At 41.3% G+C, this 14,895-nt stretch overlaps 1 protein-coding gene across 4 annotated transcripts in view; it reads right to left on the bottom strand.

Moving 5' to 3' along the window:
* LOC128706606 (uncharacterized) overlaps nucleotides 1–14,895 on the bottom strand; it is a 168,921-nt gene that overhangs the window by 66,787 nt on the left and 87,239 nt on the right. The window lies entirely within an intron of this gene.

Raw genomic sequence — 14,895 nt, 5'->3', positions numbered from 1 at the left:
TGGTAGCACTGGACATTGCTGGCGCTTTCGACGGGGTGTGGCACCAGGGCCTCTTAGCAAAACTTCAAGCACTGGGAATTGCAGGCTCTACGCTATGTCTCCTCAGTGATTACCTTCATGGTAGATCTCTAAGTGTAGTTCTCAATGGAACGGAATCAGCAAGACATCCTATTGGGGCAAGTGTTCCACAAGGAAGCGTTCTGGGTTCATTGTTATGGAATGTCTACTTCAACGACCTTCTTCATCTCATCCCAGAATCACATGCATATGCAGACGACTGTACACTGACATTCGCTTATCCAAGAGAAGAAATGCCAGCTGCTCTAAGCTACATCAATCACCAGCTGAGAGCTGTATCAGCTTGGGGAAATAGGTGGCAAGTAACATTTGCACCTGAGAAAACGCAAATGATGATCGTCTCTAGGCACCATGATGGTAATGCTGGTGCAGTAGTAAGGATGAATGGGAGGGTGTTGGCACCTGGAGAAGAAGTTGATATCCTTGGGGTGAAATTTGACTCCAAACTAACCATGAAGAACCATGTTGTAAATCTTGCAAACAAGGCAGCCAGGAAGCTTACAGCACTTCGCCGTATCTCGCATCTGCTTGACAGTAGGGGTTGCAAGATCCTGTACGAGGCACAAGTATGCTCACACCTTGAATATGCTCCACTTTCTTGGTTTGCCTGCCCCCCTCTCATCTGCGACTGCTTGACAGAGTAGAGAACAGAGCAAGACGTCTCATCTCTCGCCTGGACCCATCCTGGATAGATCTGTCATTTCAGCAGAGCCTTCAACATAGGAGGGATGTGGGAGGCCTTACTGTTATGTACAAGGCCAATATTTTCAAAATACCACACTTGGATCCACTTCGAGGACAGCGTGAAACAAGCTTTTATGCCACAAGACGGGCAGAAAGCAGCAACTTCACTCTGGCTGTACCCTTCTCCAGAACATCACTCCATCTGAGATCATACATACCCAGGATGACTCGAGTATGGAACACATTTGTACAGCATAATGATGTCAACGAGATAAAGTCACTTGATCAAATGAAAATGCTGGCCCACAGATGGCTCCAACTTCATCCTGTTCCCTACTTGTATGTCTCATAACAATAAAAATGCTTTCAAATGAGCTGATGTAGGTAACAGCTCTTAGCTTGCCAATAAAGTTAGGAATCCTTAACCTGTAAATAGCTGTCAATAAAGCTAGGGATCCTTAACCTTGTCAAACCCTGTGTAAAAACAAAAAAAAGAAAAAAAAAGAGAGAGAGAGAGGGAGAGAGAGAGAGAGAGAGAGGGGGAGAGAGAGAGAAGGCAAAGAGAGGGGAGAGAGAGGGGGGAGAGAGGGGGAGAAGGGGGAAAGAGGGGGGAGATGGAAGAGCGAGAGGGAGAGAGAGGCTAGGGGGAAAGGCTAGGGGGAGAGAGAGGGGAGGAGGGGAGAGAGATGGGAAAAGGGAGAGGGGAGAGATAATGGGAGGGGAGAGATGTTAGAGGGAGAGAGATGTTAGAGGGGGGGAGGTGTTAGAGGGAAGAGATGTTAGAGGGGAGAGATGGGAGAGGGAAGAGAGAGAGAGAGATAGGTAGAGAGTGATATGTAGAGAGAGAGATATAGGTAGAGTGAGATAGGTAGAGAGAGATAGATAGAGATAGGTCTCTACCTAGGATAGGAAGAGAGGGAGAGAGAGAGAGAAGGAGTGAGGTTCAGATGGTCAGTTCACAGGATGGTGTGAAATCCTGTGTATGTACTCACCTATTTGTACTCACCTATTTGTGGTTGCAGGGGTGTGTTTGCGTGTGTACTACAGCTTACAAGGGCTTGTTCCTGTGTGTATGTGTGTGTGTACTCACCTAGTTGTACTCACCTAGTTGAGGTTGCGGGGGTCGAGTCCGAGCTCCTGGCCCCGCCTCTTCACTGATCGCTACTAGGTCACTCTCCCTGAGCCGTGAGCTTTATCATACCTCTGCTTAAAGCTATGTATGGATCCTGCCTCCACTACATCACTTCCCAAACTATTCCACTTACTGACTACTCTGTGGCTGAAGAAATACTTCCTAACATCCCTGTGATTCATCTGTGTCTTCAGCTTCCAACTGTGTCCCCTTGTTACTGTGTCCAATCTCTGGAACATCCTGTCTTTGTCCACCTTGTCAATTCCTCTCAGTATTTTGTATGTCGTTATCATGTCCCCCCTATCTCTCCTGTCCTCCAGTGTCGTCAGGTTGATTTCCCTTAACCTCTCCTCGTAGGACATACCTCTTAGCTCTGGGACTAGTCTTGTTGCAAACCTTTGCACTTTTTCTAGTTTCTTCACGTGCTTGGCTAGGTGTGGGTTCCAAACTGGTGCCGCATACTCCAATATGGGCCTAACGTACACGGTGTACAGGGTCCTCAATGATTCCTTATTAAGATGTCGGAATGCTGTTCTGAGGTTTGCTAGGCGCCCATATGCTGCAGCAGTTATTTGGTTGATGTGCGCTTCAGGAGATGTGCCTGGTGTTATACTCACACCAAGATCTTTTTCCTTGAGTGAGGTTTGTAGTCTCTGGCCCCCTAGACTGTACTCCGTCTGCGGTCTTCTTTGCCCTTCCCCAATCTTCATGACTTTGCACTTGGTGGGATTGAACTCCAGGAGCCAATTGCTGGACCAGGTCTGCAGCCTGTCCAGATCCCTTTGTAGTTCTGCCTGGTCTTCGATCGAGTGTATTCTTCTCATCAACTTCACGTCATCTGCAAACAGGGACACCTCAGAGTCTATTCCTTCCGTCATGTCGTTCACAAATACCAGAAACAGCACTGGTCCTAGGACTGACCCTTGTGGGGCCCCGCTGGTCACAGGTGCCCACTCTGAAACCTCGCCACGTACCATGACTCGCTGCTGTCTTCCTGTCAAGTATTCCCTGATCCATTGTAGTGCCTTCCCTGTTATCCCTGCTTGGTCCTCCAGTTTTTGCACCAATCTCTTGTGTGGAACTGTGTCAAACGCCTTCTTGCAGTCCAAGAAAATGCAATCCACCCACCCCTCTCTCTCTTGTCTTACTGCTGTCACCATGTCATAGAACTCCAGTAGGTTTGTGACACAGGATTTCCCGTCCCTGAAACCATGTTGGCTGCTGTTGATGAGATCGTTCCTTTCTAGGTGTTCCACCACTCTTCTCCTGATAATCTTCTCCATGATTTTGCATACTATACATGTCAGTGACACTGGTCTGTAGTTTAAAGCTTCATGTCTGTCTCCTTTTTTAAAGATTGAGACTACATTTGCTGTCTTCCTTGCCTCAGGCAATCTCCCTGTTTCGATAGATGTATTGAATATTGTTAGGGGTACACATAGTGTCTCTGCTCCCTCTCTCAATACCCATGGGGAAATGTTATCTGGCCCCATTGCCTTTGAGGTATCTAGCTATTGGGCCGTGCGGACGTGCTGCGCAGTAGCTCCTGATTGAGTTGGCTTTTGCGCAGTGTTGACGTGTACTTGGCTCTGTGAAGACCTGTTTGCGCGCTCTCTAGAATTGAAGCAAGATGCCCTCCATCGAGCAACTTTACCAACAGCTTAAGGAAGAATTGAGGTTGGCGAATATGGAAATTCGGCGACTGACCGAGGAAAACAAGAAGATTCGTAGCAGTCCTCCTGTTTTGAGTCCTCAGGTCAAGAAGGGAAACTGGTCAGTGGCTGGACAGCAGGGAAAGAAGTTGACGATCAAGAAGATGAATGGAAAGGTAGAAACGATGAAGAAGAAAGAGACTGCCGTGGAAACTGTTGTGGAAACATCCAATACATTCTCAGTGCTACCCGACGAATGTGAGTCGACTACTGGGAACGAGACGACGAAAGACATTAAGGAAGGTAAGAATATTGTTGTTGTTGGGGATAGCCAAGTTAGGTATATGGATAGGGCGTTCTGCTTGAAGGACAGGAGTAGGAGACAGAGAGTTTGCTTTCCTGGGGCTGGGATGGAGGATATTGTTAGCCGTCTGGATGACATCATGAAAGGTAATGGGAGCAATCCTATTATCTGTCTCAGTGCTGGAGGCAACGATGTTGGCAGACGTAGGAGTGAGGACCTGATTAGCAGGTATAGGTCAGCAATAGAAATAATTAGAAGTAAGGGTGGGAACCCTCTCATATGTGGTATTTTGCCAAGGAGGGGAGTTGGAAATGAATGGTTGTCCAGGGCAATTGGTGTCAATTGCTGGCTGGACAAATACTGTAAGGAAAATGCAGTAACATTCATTGACAACTGGGACCTCTTCTATGGCAGAAATGACATGTTTGCTAGGGATGGGGTTCACTTATCTAGGTGTGGGGTGGGAGCACTGGCAACTGCAGTGGAGGGAGCAGTTAGGACTTTAAACTAGGAATAGTTAGTGGTATGGGTTTTGGCAGGAAAGCAGTGAAGTCCAAGTGTAGTAATATTACGAGTTCTAGGGGAACTAGTAATAATAAGAACGAGATAGATATTGAAAAGCCAGGGACCTTGGGTGATAAGGACAGTAATAGGTTTAGTAGAAAAATAGAAATGAGCAGGAAGGGTAAAGAGAAAGGAGAGTCTTTCAATGTTTATTATGCTAATTGCCGTAGTGCTAGGAATAAGATGGACGAGTTGAGATTAGTTGCTAGTGTAGGTAACATTGATGTATTTGCCTTAACTGAGACGTGGTTTAATTCAAAAAGTCGGGACATGCCTGCGGAATGTCATATTCAGGGTTTTAAATTGTTCCAAGAAGATAGAAGTATTGGGAGGGGGGGTGGGGTGGCATTGTATGTCCGAGATCGCTTGAACTGTTGCATAAAAACGGGTATTAAGTCTGAAGTAACACATACAGAGTCTGTTTGGATAGAATTTTCAGAGGGGCATGAAAAACTGATTTTAGGAGTGATATACCGTCCCCCAAACTTAGATAGGGACCAAGGGAAACTACTATGGGAGGCACGATAATGTAGTAATTCTAGGAGACTTTAACTTTAGTCATGTTGATTGGAATTTCTTGACTGGGAATTTAGAATCATACGACTTCTTAGAAGTATTTCAGGATTGTTTTTTGAAGCAGTTTGTGACAGAACCTACAAGGGGAAATAACCTGCTTGACTTAGTTATGGCAAACAATGAATCCCTTGTTAATAATTTAGAAATTTCAGAGGAACTGGGTGCTAGCGACCACAAATCAATTACATTTAGCATTGAATGGAAGTACGTTAGTAGCGATAACTCAGTAACAGTCCCAGATTTTCGCTTAGCAGATTACGATGGGCTTAGAGAACACTTATCATCTGTTGACTGGGGTAACGAAGAGATCTATCAATATGACAGTTTTCTGAACACTATACATGCTGCTCAAAGAGCGTTTATCCCATATAAAGAAATTAGATCAAATAGAAATGACCCAAAATGGATGAATAATAGGCTCAAATATCTACTAGGGCATAAGAAAGGAATTTATAGGCGTATCAAAAGAGGTGAGGGTCATCTTATGAATCAGTATATTGACATTAAGAGGGACATTAAAAAGGGGATAAGAAAAGCTAAAAGGGACTATGAAATTAAAGTTGCTAGGGATTCTAAAACTAACCCAAAAAGTTTTTTCCAGGTCTATAGAACAAAAGTTAGAGATAAGATAGGTCCCCTTAAAAATAACTATGGGCACCTTACTGACAAAGAGAATGAAATGTGCTTGATTTTAAATAATTATTTTCTCTCAGTTTTTACACAGGAAGACACTAACAATATTCCAGTAATTAATTTTTACAGTGGGCTAGAAGAAGATAAATTATGTAACATCACAGTCACTAGTGAGATGGTTGTGAGGCAGATAGACAGACTGAAGCAAAATAAGTCGCCAGGTCCTGATGAGGTTTTTTCAAGGGTTCTTAAGGAATGCAAAATGGAACTCTGTGAACCATTAACTAATATTTTTAATTTATCTCTTCAAACAGGTGTAGTGTCTGATATGTGGAAGATGGCTAATGTAACTCCTATTTTTAAAACAGGGGACAAGTCGTTACCATCAAATTACCGCCCAATAAGCCTGACCTCAATTGTAGGCAAATTACTAGAGTCAATTATAGCTGAGATTATAAGAAGCCATCTCGATAAGCATAGCTTGATTAATGATACTCAGCATGGATTCACAAGAGGCCGGTCTTGTCTAACTAATTTATTAACTTTCTTCAGTAAAGCTTTTGAGGCTGTTGACCACAATAAAGAATTTGATATTATTTACTTAGATTTTAGTAAGGCTTTTGATAGAGTTCCGCACCATAGACTGTTAAAGAAAGTGGCAGCTCATGGCATTGGGGGAAAAGTGCTCTCGTGGATCGAGTCATGGCTCACTGACAGGAAGCAGAGAGTGTCCATAAATGGGGTTAAATCCGAGTGGGGATCTGTAACAAGTGGCGTTCCACAGGGATCAGTCTTACCCCCGTTGTTGTTTATAATATATATCAATGATCTTGATGAGGGAATTACTAGTGATATGAGCAAATTCGCCGATGACACAAAGATAGGTAGGATAATTGATTCAAACGTAGATGTTAGGGAACTTCAGGAGGATTTAAACAAACTCTATTCTTGGTCAGAAAAGTGGCAGATGCAGTTCAATGTAGATAAATGCAAGGTTCTGAAGCTTGGGAGTGCCCATAACCCTAGTACTTATAAATTAAATGATGTAGAACTTAGCCATACAGATTGCGAAAAGGACTTGGGGGTTATGGTGAGCAGCAACCTTAAACCAAGACAGCAATGCCTAAGCGTACGTAATAAGGCAAATAGATTACTGGGATTTATATCAAGAAGTGTAAGCAACAGAAGTCCAGAGGTCATACTGCAGCTTTATACATCATTAGTAAGGCCTCACCTAGATTATGCAGCTCAGTTCTGGTCTCCATATTACATAATGGACATAAATTCGTTAGAAAACATTCAGCGTAGGATGACTAAATTAATACATAGCATCAGAAATCTTCCTTATGAAGAAAGATTGAAGACTCTTAAGTTACATTCACTTGTTAGACGAAGAATGAGGGGAGACCTGATCGAAGTGTATAAGTGGAAGATAGGTATTAATAAAGGGGATATTAATAAGGTCTTGAGGATGTCTCTCCAAGAGAGAACGCGCAGTAATGGATTTAAATTAGGTAAGTTTAGATTTAGAAAGGACATAGGAAAGTATTGGTTTGGAAATAGGGTAGTTGATGAGTGGAACAGTCTACCTAGTTGGGTTATTGAGGCTGGGACTTTGGGTAGTTTCAAATCTAGGTTGGATAAGTACATGAGTGGGAGGGGTTGGATTTGAGTGGGACTTGCAGATCAGAGCTTATTTCTTGGGTGGCATTGAAAATTGGGTTGGGCAAATGTTTTGTTAGTGGGATGAATTGTAAAGGACCTGCCTAGTATGGGCCAGCAGGCCTCCTGCAGTGTTCCTCCTTTCTTATGTTCTTATGTTCTTATGTGTGTGGGTGTGTGTGTGTGGGTGTGTGTGAGGATGTGTGTGTGAGGATGTGTGTGTGGGTGTGTGTGAGGGTGTGTGTGTGTGGGTGTTGGTGTGTGTGTGTGTGATTCTACTTATAAAATTCAGAAAGTAGCTAGGTTGTAAAATTTAGCTTGTCACAGCTTAAGTGTCTGACGTTATCCCTCACTACCGCTGTGTGCGTGTGTGTGTGCGTGTGTGCGTGTGTGTGTGCGTGTGTGTGTGTACTCACCTATTTGTGGTTGCAGGGGTCGAGTCATAGCTCCTGGCCCCGCCTCTTCACTGATTGCTACTAGGTCCTCTCTCTCCCTGCTCCATGAGCTTTATCATACCTCGCCTTAAAACTATGTATGGTTCCCGCCTCCACTACTTCACTTTCTAGACTATTCCATGGCCTGACTACTCTATGACTGAAGAAATACTTCCTAACATCCCTTTTATTCATCTGAGTCTTCAACTTCCAATTGTGACCTCTTGTGTCTGTGTCCCTTCTCTGGAACATCCTGTCTCTGTCTACCTTGTCAATTTCTCGTAGTATTTTATATGTCGTTATCATGTCCTCCCTGATCCTCCTGTCCTCCAGTGTCATCAGGCCGATTTCCCTTAACCTTTCTTTGTAGGACATTCCCTTAGCTCTGGAACTAGCCTTGTTGCAAATCTTAGCACCTTCTCTAATTTCTTTTTTGTGTCTGACCAGGTGTGGGTTCCAAACTGGTGCTGCATACTCCATTATGGACCTGACATACACAGTGTACAGAGTCTTGAATGATTCCTTACTGAGGCATTGGAATTCTATTCTTGGGTTGCCAGGCACCCATATGCTGCAGCAGTTATCTGGCTGTGTGCTTCAGGAGATATGCTCGGTATTATACTCACCACAAGATCCTTCTCCTTGAGTGAGGTTTGCAGTCTTTGGCCACCTATCCTATACTCTGTCTGCAGAATTCTTTGCCCTTTCCTGATCTTCATGACTTGGCATTTGGCAGGGTTAAATCCAAGGAGCCAGTTGCTGGACCAGGCTTGTAGCCTGTCCAGGTCTCATTGTAATTCTACCTCATCCTCGATCAATTTAATTCTCCTCATAAACTTCGCATCATCTGCAAACAGGGACACTTCTGAGTCTATCCCTGTCATCATGTCATTCACATATACCAAAAACAGCACTGGTCCTAGGACTGACTCCTGTGGAACCCCGTTCATCACATGTGCCCACTGTGATACCTCGTCACGTACCATGACTCACTGTTGCCTCCCTGTCAGGTATTCTCTGATCCATTGTAGTGCCTTTCCTGTTATGTGTGCCTAATCCTCTAGCTTTTGCAGTAATCTCTTGTGAAGAACTGTGTCGAAGGTTTTCTTGCAGTCCAAGAAAATGCAGTCTATCCACCCCTCTCTCTCTTGTCTTACTTCTGTCACCTTGTCATAAAACTCCAGTAGGTTTGTGACACAGGATTTTCCTTCCCTGAAATAGTGCTGGTTGTCATTTATAAGATTGTGTCTTTCTAGGTGATCTACCACTCTCCTCCTACGATCTTCTCCATGACTTTGTATACTATACACGTCAGTGACACAGGTCTGCAGTTTAATGCCTTGTGTTTGTCTACTTTCCTAAGAACTGGGACTACATTTGCCATCTTCCATAAATGTGCTTGGGATGAAACTCTACCTTAGGAATTCATTAACAGGTGGGATGAATTAATTGGTGATTATGAAAAAATTACAATGCTGGAGTTCCCACACCAGGTGGCCAATCCAGATGGGAAAAATATACTCCACATTTTTTGTGATGCTTCAAAATTGGCATATGGAGCAGTTGCTCACCTTCAATGTAATAGCGTTATTTCTCTTGTTATGTCTAAGGCTAAAGTGTCTCCAATTAAATCACGTACCTTACCTCAGTTGGAATTAACAGCCATTTATGTAGGTGTCAAATTAGCTAATTATATAAGAAATAAGTTGCAGGAGATAAATATTAGCGACACTGTAATTTGGTCTGATAATGAGGTATCCTTACAATGGATTCGTAATGGAAACAGTAAATTGTGTACGTACAAAACAGAGTCGCTGAAATTAATCAGATGCAAGAGAAGTATAATAGTTTGGGTCAGCATATGTTAACATTTAATCATATACCTGGTGAGGAGAATCCAGCTGATTTCTTGTCTCGAGGTTTACCTTATGCTAAATTTGTAAGTGCTGTATCATGGTTTAAAGGACCAAGCTGGTTGGTAAATAAAGCTAATTGGCCTGTACAAAAGGCATATACTGCTCCTGTTGAAATTACTGTGACCACAGCTCCAATAGTTTGTCCTTCCTTAGCCATTGATATAAACAGGTATTCTTCTTTACCCAAACTAATCAATGTAACTAAGTTGGTGTTTAAATTTCTAAACAAGATGAATATCTCATATAAGCTTTCACATCCTCTTGAATATTGGATAAAGAGGGTACAGGAAGAAATCTATGGAAATGAAATTAAACTGATGATGGAAAGTAAAATTGTGAAAGGTTCCATAATAGAGAAATTGGGGCTGTATTTAGAGAACAATGTAATTAGGTGCAGAGGTAGGTTACAAAATGCTGAATTGGGTGATTATGCTAAACACCCTATCTTACCGCCCAAAACTCATCATCTAACAAATTTAATTGTTTTAAATGCCCATAAAAATATAATGCATGGTGGGGTACAAGATACCTTAAATTGTATTAGGGAAACTTTCTGGATTCCACAAGGACGGCAAAGTGTAAAAAGGTGATTAAATCTTGTGTAATATGTCGCTGTGTGGATGCCAGATCCTATATGTACCCAGGTCCTCCACCATTGCCAAAGGAGCGTGTACAATTAGTGAAACCATTTGATGTAACAGGTGTAGACTATAGTGGTCCAATCATTTTAACAGGTACTTCAGATGGTGTTCCACTGAAAGTGTATGTATGCTTGTTCACTTGTACTGCTACTAGGGCAGTTCATTTAGAAGTGGATCAGGACTTGTCTGCAGAACAGTTTATACAGCTGTTTCAAAAATTTGCAGCTAGGAGATCCTGTCCGAGATTGATGATTTTGGATAATGCCACAAATTTTGTAGCAGGTGCTCAACACTTGATAGAATTAAATAATAGTAACGATGTTCAATCTCTGTTAACCCAGCGAGGGTGTGCCTGGAAATTTATTACTCCTAGAGCCCCTTGGCAGGGGGGGCTGTACGAAAGACTGATAGGCACAGTGAAGAGGCGTCTCCGTAAAGTACTACACCAGAAGAGAATTAATTTGGAAGAATTCCGTGCAGTGTTAGTGGAGGCGGAGAATCGAATAAATAATAGGCCTCTCTCGTACATGAGCGATACACCTGATGCAGATGTATTAACACCTTCTCACCTAATATGTGGAAGGAAATTGGAAGCTGCCCCTGTCTATAGAGATAATCCTGAAGAAAATCTAAGGGAAAGTGACACGAGTGATATTGAAGATAACACTGACCAAGTGATGCAGGAAGAGGAAATTGTAGTAAGACCTACTAGGAGAACAGCCACTCAAGCCAGAACCGGCTGGAATCGTCTCCTAGAGGAAGGAGTAATTTGAGTCGTTTAGCAACAAACTCCGCCCGGCCGCAGTGTGGAAAATACTGTATATATTCACAGAAATACAGTATTTTATATGTAAATTGATGGTTTATATTGTATTTAATAAAATTATATTATAAAAAATGGGAAGCTCTGCACCTGCGCAGAGAGTCGCCATTGTGTTTTTGAATGAGCCAAGAAAACGTTAGTGAAAATAAGAAGAATTTTCGTCACTCTAGAGGTTATATTGGGTTTACACCTCTCAAATAGGAGCCAAAATTGTTGGATGTGCATTTCTGCATAATTTGAGCATTAAATCAATGTACAGGACAGCTCCAGGAACCTCAGATAAGCTATCTAAATTATGTTTGTAATTCTGGCCAACATTATCATCATAAATTTAGTTAGAGGGAGGTTTTTGAGTATTATACACAGTAATCTCCAGACTAATTGGTGAGTGTTATGATTATAAATTCTCCTTCTGTTATGTAAATGTGTATAAGTAATCATTTATTAATTTTAATATACAGTCCACAAAAATTATAATAACTTTACCAGAATTCCTGGTGTGTAATGTACATTTCATTTGTAATTAATATAGGTCTAGAGCAACTTGTGGATATGACAGTTGTAGGTATCGAAGGGGGACATTTTTGTGACCTAGGTGTCCCAAATTCCTACTTGTCTATGTAACTTTGATAAATAATAATTATCTTAGTTACCATTTACTGGTATGTACCTTATGTTACATCCAAGTAAATGTAATTTTCCATAATTATCATTTCTAATATGGCGTCACTTGTGCAAGTTGTCTGGCTACCACATCTCATATTTATGTTTATTTATTCTACTGTGGGGTGTATTTATCATCTTTATATGTTATGCAGCATGTTTATTATATAATTTTGAAAAAAATATCATAGATGGATTAATGAAAATGTGTATATTAACGTAATATGCGACATTTCAACGAGACTCGGTGATTATTATTATCATTACTAATATGACATCTCGAGATATAAGACACTCTTATATCTCGAGATGTCATATTAGTAATGATAATAATAATCACCGAGTCTCATTTAAATGTCGCATATTACGTTAATATACACATTTTCATTAATCCATCTATGATATTTTTTCAAAATTATATAATAAACATGTACAGGTATACATAAGTATAATTACCAGAGTATATATAAAATATGAAATAACTTTTAAAAACACTTGAAATTTTGGAGTTTCCAGACATAATGGAGAGACTTAGTGCATACAGATCTCACAGAGAATGTAAACAAACAGGGTGGGGCTTGGTGACCGTATTAGAAAGTCAAGTGGGGGAGCCATATAGCGAGTTTTGGTCATAATTTGAAATGACCATATTAGTGGAACGCCATAAATCAAAACGCCGTAAAGCGGGGCCCTACTGTATATACGACCAAAAGTCAAAGGGTTAATTAATATAGACTTTCATTAATCCATCTATGATATTTTCTTCAAAATTATATAAGAAACACATTACAGTGGACCCTCGCCTAACGAACGCATCGCATAACGTTAAATCCGCCTAGCGATACATTTTAACGCAAAAATTTTGCCTCGGCAAGCGCTAAAAAACTCGCCCAACGTGATTCATTCCGCTCGAGATGCGTCCACGTGTGGCCTGGGCGCGCCTCACTTGTCCCATGGGTGCCAGTGTTTACAAGCCAGCCACCGCGGTCGCATCCAAACATACAATCGGAACATTTCATATTATCACAGCATTTTTAGTGATTGCACCTGCAAAATAAGTCACCATGGGCCCCAAGAAAGCTTCTAGTGCCAACCCTGTGATAAAAAGGATGAGAATTAGTATGGAAATTAAGAAAGATTTTGAAGGGTTTGGGGCTAACCCTGAGACACCTATGCCAATTGTGGAATCCATTGTGCCTACTTCAAAGATTAAGGAAATGTGTGCAAAGTGGGTTGAACTGCAAACCTTTATGGATGAAAATCACCCTAACACAGTTATTGCAAGCCGTGCTGGTGACTATTACAATGACAATGTTATGGCCCATTTAGACAAATCTTAAAGGAACGGGAGGTACAGAACTCTATGGACAGATATGTTGTGCGACAGAGGTCCAGTGACTCTCAAGCTGGTCCTAGTGGCATTAAAAGAAGATGGGAAGTAACCCCGGAAAAGGACTTGACACCTCAAGTCCTAATGGAAGGGGATTCCCCTTCTAAACATTAACACCATCCACACTCTCCCCTCCTCCCATCCCATCAATCATCACAAGATCTTCAATAAAGGTAAGTCATGTAATTGTACATGTCTTCTTCAGTTTGTGTGTATTAAAATTAATATTTCATGTGGTAAAAATTTTTTTTCATACTTTGGAGTGTCAGGAACGGATTAATTTGATTTCCATTATTTCTTATGGGGAAAATTAATTCGGCTAACGATAATTTCGCCTAACGTTGAGCTCTCAGGAACGGATTAATATCGTTAGGCGAGGGTCTACTGTACATAGCATATAAACATGCAATGTTTATATGCTTCAGAGAAAGCGTGTATGAATCTGCGTTGGCCCAGTAACCGCCCTTAACACATAACGCTTATGTTTACAAATCTCTGCATGAATTGTTCATTACTTTTCCCTTTGTTTATGATGGCATCTAACGATTAAACTCAGTGAACATGGTATGTCGATGGTAATAATATGACTGTAGGCCGCAGTCTATGTAGCCAGTAGGTACACACCAAAGATGTAGTCCACCTGGGACTAAAAATAAATACTACTCACCAACAAGAGTCTTCAATAAAGGTATGTAATGTTCATTTATCACTAAAATTAGTCATTCATATTTATTTCTCATTGTTTTCCCAATGTAGCTATAAATTTTTATAGTGGGCTTGAAGACGACAAATTATGCAATATCATAGTCACTAGCGAAATGGTCATCAAACAGATAGACTGACTGAAGCAAAATAAATCCCCGGGCCCTGATGAACTTTTTTCCAGGATTCTTAAAGAGTATAAAATGGAACTTTGTGAACCATTGACTAATATTTTTAATATTTCTCTTCAAACAGGTGTAGTGTTTGATATGTGGAATATGGCTAATGTAATTCCTATTTTTAAAGCAGGGGACAAGTCGTTACTGTCAAATTACCGCCCAATAAGCCTGACCTCAACTGTAGGCAAATTACTGGAGTCAATTATAGCTGATAATATAAGAAGCCATCTGGATAAGCATAGCTTGATTAATGATACTCAGCATGGACTCACAAGGGGCCGTTCCTGCCTAACTAATTTATTAACCTTCTTCAGTAAAGCTTTTGAGGCCGTTGATCATGGTAAAGAATTTGATATTGTTTATTTAGATTTTAGTAAGGCATTTGATAGAGTACCGCATCAGAGACTGTTAAAGAAAGTGGCAGCTCATGGCATTGGGGGAAAAGTGCTGTCATGGATCAAGTCATGGCTCACTAATAGGAAGCAGAGTATGCTTAAATGGGGTTAAATCCGAGTGGGGATCTGTAACAAGTGGCGTACCACAGGGATCAGTTTTAGGCCCGTTGTTGTTTATAATATATATCAATGACCTTGATGAGGGTATTACTAGTGATATGAGCAAATTCGCCGATGACACAAAGATAGATAGGATAATTGATTCAAATGCAGATGTTAGGGAACTCCAGGAGGATTTAGACAAACTCTATTCTTGGTCAGAAAAGTGGCAGATGCAGTTCAATGTAGATAAATGCAAGGTTCTGAAGCTCGGGAGTGTCCATAACCCTAGCACTTATAAGTTAAATAATGTAGAACTTAGCTGTACAGATTGCAAAAAGGACTTGGGGGGTTATGGTAAACAGCAA

This window comes from Cherax quadricarinatus, chromosome 3, assembly GCF_038502225.1.
Source record: "Cherax quadricarinatus isolate ZL_2023a chromosome 3, ASM3850222v1, whole genome shotgun sequence".
NCBI classification, from domain to species: Eukaryota; Metazoa; Arthropoda; class Malacostraca; order Decapoda; family Parastacidae; genus Cherax; species Cherax quadricarinatus.
This window is presented reverse-complemented; position numbering and strand designations above follow the sequence as displayed.